At 38.6% G+C, this 13653-nt stretch overlaps 1 pseudogene; it reads left to right on the forward strand.

Annotated features, from left to right (window-relative positions):
- The window catches only part of LOC146365512 (plasma membrane calcium-transporting ATPase 1-like), a 58651-nt pseudogene extending 49354 nt beyond the window's left edge, over positions 1-9297 (forward strand).
- Positions 9298-13653: the final 4356 nt, after the last annotated feature.

Genomic DNA, 13653 nt, shown 5'->3' on the forward strand with positions numbered 1-13653 from the left:
TGACCAATTTGTCTGACATGAGTGGAAACAGGATTAGCAGGATATCTACTAATCAGTAGTTTGGTGGTTTAATCCCTTGCTGCTCTGGTCTGATGTCTCATCGTTGGATGAGTAAGACGTGTTCTATAAAAGGTCTTTGAACTCATCAAAAGTGGAACTCATCCTTCCTTCTTGTATGGAAGTTCTCCCTACATTGAACGCATCCCAAACATTAGGTCCACCGGTGGCCACTGTGTGGCGCTCACAAACAGACCTTTAGCTTTAAACCAGGGGTGTCAAACCTATGGCCCGTGGACCACATTCAGCCTGTGAGACAATTTCATATGTCAGTTATTAATGGCCTGTTGTTATGTGGGAGCTGAATCTTCAGCCCAGAATCCATGCAGGCAGGGGTGGGACTTTATTTTGATGGGCACACCATGCAGCCAACCACACGAAATGACAGACTGGGATCATACCATTATATGAAATAAGGGAGGGGGGCAGATGTTCTGAAGACAGGAAGTATAGTTGTGTACGGACTTCTCTGATGAGCTCCCAGAACTTTTCTGTAATTTTACACATTTATTTCTTTAAATTTAGATCTAAGGAGAAATGCTGACAGATTTCGTTGTCACAGCAGGTGACAAAGATGTGGCCCAAGAGGTAAAATGAATTTGACACCCCTGCTCTAAACCTTTGCCTCGGTCACATAGCATGACTGGGATGCTTAACAATAATTATTTTGTTGCGGGAACAAGTAAGTTTGACAGATTTCCTGTCAATTTATTTCAAATTTTAGGTAGTGGTCAGGAAGTAATCATGCACCACACACTGTGCACAAATTTTCAGAGCTCTAAGGCTGCATTGTAAGAGTGCATTGAAATGTATCTGGTGGCGATTATTTCCACATTTTCCTAAACTCAGCCTTAATCACACTGCAGTATTTTATATTATTTTGAAAGGTCATAATAAAGACATTTTTATCCACTAGAATTTTTTCTTGTTTTTTCAATTTGCTTTTATGTAACAAATAAATGCAAATTGATAAAACATGTTTCTGGTGCTGCTTCTTCCAGCCTCCTGAGAGGGTTGGTGGGCTTCCTCGCCAGGTGGGAAACAAGACTGAATGCGCCTTATTGGGATTCACCCTTGACCTGCTTCAAGATTACCAGGACATTCGCAATGAAAGAGGAGCAACTATTTAAAGTCTACACATTTAATTCCATGAGAAAATCCATGAGCACTGTGCTAAAGAATCCTGACGGCAGCTACCGAATGTTCACCAAGGGTGCCTCTGAGATCCTGCTAGAGAAGTAAGTTTCCTGGTTCTGCTTACACAGCTCTGTGCACTGTCAGATGATGACTGTATTCCTATCAGTTCACTTCAGTGTTATTTAGAAAAAGAAAACATGTACGCGCACACACAGTCCCCTCAATGCATTTTATCTTTAAAGGGAAAGACTACAACAACAGTGAGAAACACCAACAATAAAATGACTCACTTTGAGCAGCCACTTGGTGGCAATGGGAAGGTAAACTCCCCTTTAACAGGAAACAGAGAGTAATAATAACTAATGATTAAATGCATGTCATGTTATCTGGTTCCAAATTCAAATCAAATCAAATCAAATTCAAATTTTATTTGTCACGTACACAGTCATACACAGTACAATATGCAGTGAAATGCTTAGACAACTGCTCGTGACCTAAAGAAAAAAAGAAAAGGCTATGAATAAGATAGGAAATAAATATGAAAATTAAAAAGGGTAAATTTAACTAGGAAGGAATAAAATAAAATATAAAAATTAAAGTTAAAAATGAAATAACTGTACAACACAAATTAGAATGAAGGGTAAATTTAACTGGGAAAGAATAAGATAAAATATATAAATTAAAGTTGAAAAATAAAATAACTGTACAACAAATACACAATACACAGTATAGAACTATATAAGAATGTATGAAGAAAAAAAAAAAATATATACATATATATATATACATACATATATACATATACATATATACATACATATATACATATACATATATACATACATATATACATATACATATATACATACATATATACATACATATATATATACATACATATATATATATATATATACATACATATATATATACATACATATATATATACATACATATATATACATATATATACACATACATATATATATATATACATATATATATATATACATACATATATATATATATACATACATATATATATACATACATATATATATATATATACATACATATATATATACATACATATATATATATATACATACATATATACATATACATACATATACATATACATATACATATATATACATATATATATATATATACATATATATATATATATACATATATATACATATATATATATATATACATATATATACATATATATATATATATACATATATATACATATATATATATATATACATATATATACATATATATATATATATACATATATATACATATATATACATATATATATATATATATATATATATATATATATATATATATATATATATACATATATATATATATATATATATATATATATACATATATATATATATATATATATATATATATATATATATATATATATATATATATATATATACATATATATATATATATATATATACATATATATATATATATATATATATATATATATATATACATATATATATATATATATATATATATATATATATATATACATATATATATATATATATATATATATATATACATATATATATATATATATATATATATATATATATATATATATATATATATATATATACATATATATATATATATATATATATATATATATATATATACACACACACACACACACAATAACAGCAGCTGTACAAGTATTAACTGGAAATGAAGAGTGTAATGACCAGTGTTGTGCAATCCACATTATTTAGTGTCTTGTGCAGTGCAAATATGTTTAAAGTGATGAAGTGAAAAAGAATGTCCAGTGTGTGTGTAAGAACTATATGTGTGGGTCAGTACTGTGTGGTGGTGTGATTGAGAGACCGTATCGCCTGCGGGAAGAAGCTCCTCCTCAGTCTCTCTGTGTTGGTCTTCAGGGAGCGGAATCGCTTTCCTGACCTCAACAGAGAGAACAGTCTGTTGTTGGGATGGCTGAGGTCCTTCACGATCTTCCTGGCCTTGGTCCAGCACCGCCTGTTGTAGATTGAGTGCAGGTCAGGGAGCTCGGAGCGGATGGTGCGCTCAGCTGACCGCACAACCCTCTGTAGAGCTCGTTCCAGGTGCAGTAAGATCCAGTGGTTGGGCGAAAGGCTTCAAAGATGAGAACAGACTTAAAGTGGCGAAGGTTGTGGTTGAGCCAATGGCATCAAAAGGACTGAGGACCATCTGCCTCGCCTACAAAGATTTCCCTGTGTCTGATGGAGAGCCTGACTGGGAGAATGAGGCCCTCATCCTAACTGGGCTGACATGCATTGCTGTGGTTGGCATCGAGGACCCAGTTTGACCTGATGTACGCCAGCACTGAGCCAGCGGACCAATCACAGCCTTCAGAATAAGATAACTAATAAGCTATTGATTATGAGCAATTTAGAGCAAAATATGTATTTCAGTGTGACTGTGTGGAATGATTCATCTCATGTACAGATGCATGAAGGACTGCATCTCTAGTAACATTGTTCTACAAACGCTATAGACACCATGGAGCCATTTTGTCTTCAGCATTTCTTTTTGAACAGCTACAAATCAGTGGTCTGTCATCAGTCCACGGTATCCCATGAACCACCATATGCTACACTATGCATAGTTTTTCCTTTCGTTTTCCCCGTAGGTACCAGAAGCTATTAAAAAGTGCCAGCAGGCTGGAATTACTGTCCGCATGGTGACCAGAGACAACATCAGTTCTGCACGGGCCATCGCCAGTAAATGTGGCATCCTTGATACTGAAGACAACGTGTTTGGAAGGCAAAGAGTTCAACCAACTGATCCGCAACCCACTTGGACAGGTAGGAGAAACAAAAAGACCAACACTTGAATGTGAATGTGCAGGTGAATGTGAGAACAAGTAGTGTGAAAAAGTGAAAAAACAAATATGATAATGCTGTGTGATATTTATGTGGGCATTTATACTTGTTGCAATAGGCTGGGTGGAGTGTGATTGCTGATGTGACAAGAATTACTGATGAGTGATCGTCCTAAGCAGACATGTTTGTGGATCAGAAGCCAACGAACACTGCCCAAATGAGCCGCAGGTCACAGCGTGGCTCAGTTTTATTTATATTGTGCAAGTTCACAGCAACAGTTAGCTGAATAAGAATGTAAAGGCCCTTATAATATGATCAAAACTGAATGATCCCATATGAACAAGTACTTGACAGAGGTGGGGAAGAATAACTTCCTTTTAACAGGAAGAATCCTCCTGCAGACCCAGGCTTAGAGAGGTGTCGGCTTAGTCTACAAACAAATGGGGAAGTACTGACACAAGGTTAATTAATTAATTATTATTATTTTTAAATAGGGCAGTTTATACAAAGGAAGTTACATTGTAAATTACATGAACGTCAAAGGGAAATTTTTAAAAAACGAATATAAGATAAATGGGAATAGAAATTCAGGTGTTAAAATTGTACCTTTTAGGAGACATTTTAGAGCTTCTAGTGGTCCTCACGTATCTTTCCAGGAATCACTGACAGCACAGTTTTTGAGTGGAGGCAGGTTGTCGCGGTACAAACGATGGTCCTGCCCTCAAAAAAGCAGATGTTGGCTTTGCTATGGTAACTGCAGTAGATGTAAATGCATATTAGGAATTATTTATACTTTGTTACAACATTTTAAGCACATCAGAAGTTCTGTTTGCAAAACACTAAGAATAATGGCAGGTTCATAAGCTAACCTACATGTGATGGTGTACAGGGCATCGCAGGCACAGATGTAGCCAAAGGGGCATCCGACATCATCCTAACAGATGACAATTTCAGCAGCATAGTCAAGGCTGTTATGTGTGGCAGAAACGTCTATGATAGCATCTCTAAATTCTTGCAGTTCCAGCTCGCCGTCAACGTGGTCACTGTCATTGTGGCCTTCACCGGAGCCTGCATCACCCAGGTGTGAAATTTTAATCACAGCTGCTGTACATTTAACCAGCTACATACTAAAGTGCAGTTTTCATGTAAAAAGAAAGAAAGGTTTGGGGACCGCTGGCTAAGAGTACTAATCAGGTGGAACCAGATAATCTTCCACGGCACACCTATGTGCTGCAGCACAGTGGTTGGGAAACACTGCCATATGTAACGCATTACACAAACAAGTGTTACTGTTTGTATTTATCAAGTTCTCTCCTTGTGGATTTAATAAAATACAAAAAATGGCGGTGGATTTGAACAGAGTAAAGTTCATTACCCACTCTGAATTTTGTACGGCTTGTTTATTCTGAATGACAAATTAATACAAATACTTTATGCCTATTGGCTGTCTTGTACTGCACTATGGCTGTGTGGATAACAGTTTCTAAGCAGTAGAACGCATGATCCATAGTTTTTTCCAAGACTGAAACTGTTTCTGCCATTACTGCTGTCTGGCAATGCGTTCAATAGTAGATTCAAAGGATTTGCCAACAAAAGAAAACAAATTACATGATCATAAATTACCAAATTTCTCCATTTACACTGATATTGATCTAATGTTAAAATACATTAATGGGGTTAAAGAATATATCAATATAAGCAATATCATTAATGTAAAGTGGAAAACAGTGGCCAAATGACTCCAGTCTTTATCTTTTTCAAGACAGGCAAGATGACAGATGACTTATGGTCAGTGTAACCTCTTAAATGTTGAAGAGAAAACCACAACCAAAATTCTTCCTCAGCAACATCAAACTCAGAATTGCAAATTCTGGTTGTAAATATTTGTTTTTGTTTTTAAATTGATGAACTTATTGATCTAACATGCAAAAAACAAACAAACAAAATGTTTCCAGGATGCGCCTCTAAAAGCTATCCACGTGTTATGGGTCAACCTCATGGATACCTTTGCTTCGCTGGCTCTCGCCACAGAACCACCGACTGAGGCGCTGCTGCTCAGGAAGCCATACGGCCGCACAAGGCCGCTCATCTCCCATACTATGATGAGAAACATTCTGGGACAGGCCATCTACCAGCTCACTGTTACCTTCACCCTACTCTTTGCGGGTTGTGAACGCATCACACAGGGCCAGTTCTAGCCTGCTGTGTTTGGGTTGTCACTAGGTGCTGAAAATGATTATCTACATATACTGAAGTGCACTAATTAGTCATTATTTTAATCATCCTTCTTATAGGTGACAAGCTATTTAACATTGAGTGGCAGGAACTCCCCCATTGAGGTTCTCCCGTCTGAACACTACACAATGGTGTTCAACATGTTTGTTCTCATGCAGATCTTTAACGAATTCAATGCCGGCAACATCGATGGAGAGAGAAATGTTTTTGAGGGTGTCTTCAGGAACCCCATCTTCTGCTCAATCATCTTAGGAACCTACGTCGCACAGGTAGCACTCAATGGCCAGTGTGATCAGGTGTAATAAGCTATTGAAAAATAATAATTTGTTGTCACTTTGTCCTCCTGTAGATTCTAATTGTACATTTTGGAGGAAGACCATTTAGCTGCCATTTAAATGTCACCAGTGGCTGTGGTGCACCCTCTTGGGCTTTGGGACCCTCCTGTGGGCACAGGTGAGATATGAAATTATGAAACTTAAAATATAGCTTTTGTTGCGCTTTCCGCCAGAAGGTGGTTTACTAGTCAACCAGGCAAGTCATAAAGAACACCGTGAACAGCAGATCAGAAAATGCTTCCGACCAAAATACTTGATTAATGAGAAAAATAAGAATAATGACACGGGTCTCTTTACAGCTGATCGTCAAAAGACAACAACCCTTCAGGTGGTCGCAGTACACCTTCATGTTAAGGATGTGTGGAGGTACACGATGTGTTGCTGTTGTCTGATAGATGTAATTTTGCCCTTTTGTCAGGTGGTTTCAACTATCCCCACTAAATGGCTGAAGTTTGCTTACAAAGGTGACGACAGTGACAGTGTGCTCGACCACGGAGACCTCGATCCAAAGACAGGTCAGGTGCTCTGGTACTACGGCATCAGACATGTCAGGGTGTAGGTTTAGTTTCAGACTTCAAGATGAATCTGTGTGCGATCGTGTTTTTCAAATATAATTCCCTCAACAACCTCGTTAAGAATACTTTACAAAGCTTTAAGTTTCTACACTGGTGCAAGTTGCCTTTTGGACAGGGATTATTATCCAGAGTGAGGATGTCTTAAATATTATACAGGGAGTGCAGAATTATTAGGCAAGTTGTATTTTTGAGGAATAATTTTATTATTGAACAACAACCATGTTCTCAATGAACCCAAAAAACTCATTAATATCAAAGCTGAATGTTTTTGGAAGTAGTTTTTAGTTTGTTTTTAGTTTTAGCTATTTTAGGGGGATATCTGTGTGTGCAGGTGACTATTACTGTGCATAATTATTAGGCAACTTAACAAAAAACAAATATATACCCATTTCAATGATTTATTTTTACCAGTGAAACCAATATAACATCTCCACATTCACAAATATACATTTCTGACATTCAAAAACAAAACAAAAACAAATCAGTGACCAATATAGCCACCTTTCTTTGCAAGGACACTCAAAAGCCTGCCATCCATGGATTCTGTCAGTGTTTTGATCTGTTCACCATCAACATTGCGTGCAGCAGCAACCACAGCCTCCCAGACACTGTTCAGAGAGGTGTACTGTTTTCCCTCCTTGTAAATCTCACATTTGATGATGGACCACAGGTTCTCAATGGGGTTCAGATCAGGTGAACAAGGTGGCCATGTCATTAGTTTTTCTTCTTTTATACCCTTTCTTGCCAGCCACGCTGTGGAGTACTTGGACGCGTGTGATGGAGCATTGTCCTGCATGAAAATCATGTTTTTCTTGAAGGATGCAGACTTCTTCCTGTACCACTGCTTGAAGAAGGTGTCTTCCAGAAACTGGCAGTAGGACTGGGAGTTGAGCTTGACTCCATCCTCAACCCAAAAAGGCCCCACAAGCTCATCTTTGATGATACCAGCCCAAACCAGTACTCCACCTCCACCTTGCTGGCGTCTGAGTCGGACTGGAGCTCTCTGCCCTCTACCAATCCAGCCACGGGCCCATCCATCTGGCCCATCCAGACTCACTCTCATTTCATCAGTCCATAAAACCTTAGAAAAATCAGTCTTGAGATATTTCTTGGCCCAGTCTTGATGTTTCAGCTTGTGTGTCTTGTTCAGTGGTGGTCTTCTTTCAGCCTTTCTTACCTTGGCCATGTCTCTGAGTATTGCACACCTTGTGCTTTTGGGCACTCCAGTGATGTTGCAGCTCTGAAATATGGCCAAACTGGTGGCAAGTGGCATCTTGGCAGCTGCACGCTTGACTTTTGTCAGTTCATGGGCAGTTATTTTGCGCCTTGGTTTTTCCACACGCTTCTTGCGACCCTGTTGACTATTTTGAATGAAATGCTTGATTGTTCGATGATCACGCTTCAGAAGCTTTGCAATTTTGAGACTGCTGCATCCCTCTGCAAGATATCTCACTATTTTTGACTTTTCTGAGCCTGTCAAGTCCTTCTTTTGACCCATTTTGCCAAAGGAAAGGAAGTTGCCTAATAATTCTGCACTCCCTGTATACGGTCCAAACCTTAGCCTCAGATTTTAGGTGAGTGATGGGGGCCTTTAAGTTTGGGCTTTTTTTGGTCCACAGTCAGAACTAAAAAGGTGACTTTTATGTCCTCACAGGGCAATTTTCTTTTAGACAGCATCAAATATAGTGCATGCCTACATTGAAGATCTAATGGTCCTGCAGCATCATCATTGATCATTATGGAAAATATTCAAGTTCATTAAAAAAAACAAAAACAGAAACAAAAACTTGATATGGTGCAATTGACTGCAGTGACTCTATTGAATGTCTGAATCTACACCGTTGAAAGTAAGACCTAGGGGCATGACGGTCTATCTGAGTTAACAGTCTCTCTCTCTCTCTCTCTCAGATATGTGTGATGAAGGCCTTCGGGGACAGCCTGTCAGTCTACGAAAGTAGGAAGACATTCAAAACTCAGAGCTCCATCCAAAATTTGATGGACTGTCCCAAAGACTTCATATACCAGATCCCTGTCAGCGATGAAAACGGGGGCAGGAACAGCCCCTCCACAAAATGAAATTCGTTGGGTGTGCATGCAGGCAATAAGGTGGCCATACATACTACTGAGCCATACAAAAATGGATCAGCCTAAGAGAATCCAGTTTTGAAATTGTTGATGAACAGTGTTGCGCCATTTTGTTTATTCATAACACACGTGAAAAGACCCAGGAAAACCGAGTTAACGATAAAAACGATAACAAAATAACGCAGAAAACTGATAAAAACCCTGAAAACCATACATTTCACACCTGAGCCTCTACTCTCGCAGCCCGGTACCAAATGACTCACGGACTGGTACCGGCCCGAGGCCCAGGGGTTGGGGACCGCTGCTCTAATGGTTTCTTAAGGAAGCACCCTCAAGTAACCATTACAGGCACAGTTGTTCCTATTGTGGTCCTCTGTGGTATAATTTACTCTAAATACTAATAAAAAAGAACACAGTTGGTTTTGGACACAGACATGTCAGCAAGAACAATGCACATTTCCAGAGGCCCATTGTCAAGCAGAATCAATCCTGCCTCCAGAGACAATAGCCAACTACAGCCACAAGAGACAGTATACATCATGGACATAGCTGCTGTGTGAAAAAAATAAGTTAGCTGTGGTTTTCAAAACACTTCTAAGAAGACTTCTAAGAAAAGAAAAGGTAAAAGGTAAATGAAAAACTTCATTTAACAATAGAAATTGTCATCTCAAGGCTTCAAGATGAGATTTTAGAAACCAGTGGATGATCTCATGGCAACTTTCGCCATCTTTTACAGTCTACGCTTATAGGAAGTGCTTTAAAACACCCACATCACATGACCACTGAGGTTTTGCTACGCTTCACCCCAAGTGCAAGCAGTGGCTTACCTGCTGCTTCTTAGCAGGCGAAGAGCCAGCATTTCCAGTTTGGCTGGACCAGTGGAACTTTTATTTTTAATACCATCACTTGTTATTTGTTACAAACAAGAACAGGCTTTGTATAAAACAAAAACTCAGTGTCTCAGTATTATTTTGCTGTGGATTGTGAAGACCAATGTAGGCTGTCCATCTGATTTAACACAAAGATCCAAAGTTTAACTGAATAAATACCATTTTATTCAAAGACTATTATAGACATGAGAGAAAGAAAGACTGTGGGGTGAGTCCATTGACTCATACCAGCAGAGCGAGAGGCACGGTGCTTTAGATTAATTAAATTATGTCAGGACAAACTATGTGCTTTCAAAGAGAAAAATAAACCAGGCAGCTCTGACTCCCATCTATTCGCCTTTTTCTGTTTTCAACAGAAAATGCTGTTGACTGCATTAAGTGACTTCATCCTCACACTAACCTGTTAAAAGCCTAAATAAAAATGCAAGAAAAAACATCTGTTAATTACAGGTGACCCATTTGTTAACAATTCTCATGATAAATGAGGTTCTCCCTCATTTTTCTTATACTTACACTGACACTTCTGGTGTAAATGTCTCATGAATAGCAGGAGAAAGGCACATGTGTCCACTATAATCAAAACCTCAGACTTGGACTGAATGACACATCATCCCCGTGTCACAACATATGGCATCCACAGCAGTATGTTGCAAATAAAGTTAAGGAAAGTTTCTTCATCTTTCCATGAGCAACCTCTGAACCATGCGTTTGCTCACATTTAAAATGGTATTGATCAATGTGAAATGGACTTTGGTGACTGGTCAGAATCAGCCTGTGCAACACTTCTGTGTTGTTATTGCAGCGTTATCGCCCCGATACCGACACTTCTATCTCACAAACACAGCTTATATTAGGGAGAGCAGTGTGTCATGATTTCTGAAATGACTCCTCATCAATTTGCACATTTTAAACACATTTTAATGATTATGAAATTACTGTGCTTTTCATGTGTTTTGAAAGTGTTGTTGTTGTTGTCTGTGATGTATTCTAAATGATGATGCCTGTGGCTTTTTTGCTTACCTATTTGCTGCTATGTTCCTTCCTGGTTGAACTGAAGAGGATGCAGAGGGTGGAGCTGGGTAAAAAACTCCTGACTAAACAGGTGGACCAAACCATCTACTGACAGCAGGAGGGGGAATGTTTTCTGTATTGTGGTTTCCCTGCCTTTGTGTTTATAATGGTTTGCTCGGAGTTATCCTTGTTGTCTGGGTCAGTTTATTAGGTTTCCCATTTCCCATCTGTTGAGCAGTATTTCTTAATATTTCTTGGCATGTTTTATTGTCCTACTTACCTCTTAAAATGTCTTGTTTTCATTCCTTTTTTTGATATAAATGTTGGTTCAGTCAAACCCACTTTTTGAACAGTGCACCTGTGTCTGTGTCCGTATGCTTGTTTTCTTACCGCCTCCAGTTTTTCATCTTCTCTCAGGCAATTACTGAAATGGATGCATTTATATGAACATGTACAAGGTGACCTAAATTCAACATAAAATACACGTTATTACGGAAACACGGATTACGGCTGCTTTTTTTTATTTCATTACTGCTAAGTGTGATGCCTTACACTGGAGCATGCATTGCTCTCTGTCTACTAAAGTTTATGACTGTGGAGTCAGTTGTGCATGCCTGCTGTTGTAAACCACGGTTGTGTGTGGAGTGAGTGTGCCGTGAGATATCTTTCCTCCATTTGTTTTTGCTTGTGAGTCTCCACTAATTAAATGGCTGACTGGAATGGGCTTGACCCATAAAGAACCAGGAGGGCCACACTGCCTTATTGCTTCTGCAGCAGCCACCGTAATTTAACACGTAACCCAACACACACACACATGCAGACACACATCTACTGTACACAAAGCAGTATTTTACAAGAATAGCCCACAGGAAAGTGTGAAAAATGCCATCATGACCTACAGATGCTTTGCTTTTCATGCATGAGCGAGATATACCCTTCATCTTCGATGGAGTGCTTGGGAAATGCCGGGCTCTAGAGGAAAAATAAATTAGAGAAAAACACAAGAAAGGGCGGATGAATGAAGATCAAAGGTGTTTTTTAAACTGGGAAAAATCACTGAAAATTTCCATCAATATTTAAGCACGGCTTATTGGCTGTCTGGCAGTGAGAAGATAGAGTGAGGAGTGAGCGAGACAGAATAGTACCGAGATTCTCTAAATGTAGTTTCAATCTTTTTATAATACGTTGAATATTTTATCACAGCTGTAGCAATTAAACTGCTATAATTTTTCTTCTGCTGCAATTCAGGGTCCTCTTCTCTTCTCTTCTCTTCTCTTCTCTTCTCTTCTCTTCTCTTCGTCAAAGAGGTAAACTCAATATTTAGAGTTTACCTCTTTCCTCCAACTTCTTAGGGAATGCAGTCCAACCCTTCATTCACCTTGAACTCGCCGTGCTCTTACAGATTGCAGGTGTCTAGGGACTAGGGCTCGATGTGGCTGTCTGTCAAAAGAAAATTACATTAAAATTTCATTTATAACGTGTTAGGAGGCGGTACAACATGACCCCAAACTGCTCAGACACAAAGAGAGGAACCGTCTGTGCCTAAAACCGAGCTACAGAAATGGCCCAGGGGGATGGATTTCCCAGAAATTTCTTTGTCAATGCTCCAAATCAGGTTACATAATTGCTGCATGGACAGAAGATTTTTGCCACAGAAGCTGAGCCTTTTGCGCTCTTCAGATTTACAGCCAGCTGTGTCTGTTTTCTACGTAAACTCCAACCCATTCTTCTCTTGATTCAAGTGATTTCAAGAGATAAATCAATAATCATTGACCATATATGCAGTTAGGTTTCATTTCCCTGGTGTCTTTTCTCCTCTCCATCTTTTTCTTTCCTAAAGTAGGCAGTGGAAGGACATCAAAGCCCCTCTCACAGGAGAAACCAGTGAGCAGCTACTTTAACAGTCACTTCCTTCTCACTTGCAGACAGTCCTGGAAATTGAGTCGAGGTTCAGTGTGTGAAAGTGCAGAGGTGGCTGCGAGAGAACAACACATTGATTTCATCTAAAAGGCTGTGTTGTCTGGGTGCAGGTAATGTGTCTGAGTGCTGGCTGGGAGAGAAGGACTCAACTGCTTGGTTATGTTGTCTAATGAAAGCTTCATTTTCTCTGCTTTCTCTGCATCCATCACCCGGAGCACATCACAGAGAGGTGGTGGGAAAAGAGCGGAGCCTCTGGGACTCTCTCCATCTCATCCTTATCTCTGAAAATGAGAAAGTAGTAATAGGATATAGGTGGGCATTACCACAGAAAGCAGTATTTACTGCTTTTAGTAGGATGGGGGAAAAAATTGCAATGACCCTGATTTGGCCCTGCTGGAGCAAGATTTTTTTTTTTTTTTTTTTTAATCCTTTATTTATCCAGGTAAAAAATCTCATTGAGATTAAAAATCTCATTTCCAAGAGAGACCTGGCATCATGGCAACAAAAGTCACATACCACATAGGTA

The sequence above is a fragment of the Perissodus microlepis genome, chromosome 19 (assembly GCF_051167445.1).
Source record: "Perissodus microlepis isolate ML-2025 ecotype Zambia chromosome 19, ASM5116744v1, whole genome shotgun sequence".
Classification (NCBI taxonomy): domain Eukaryota; kingdom Metazoa; phylum Chordata; class Actinopteri; order Cichliformes; family Cichlidae; genus Perissodus; species Perissodus microlepis.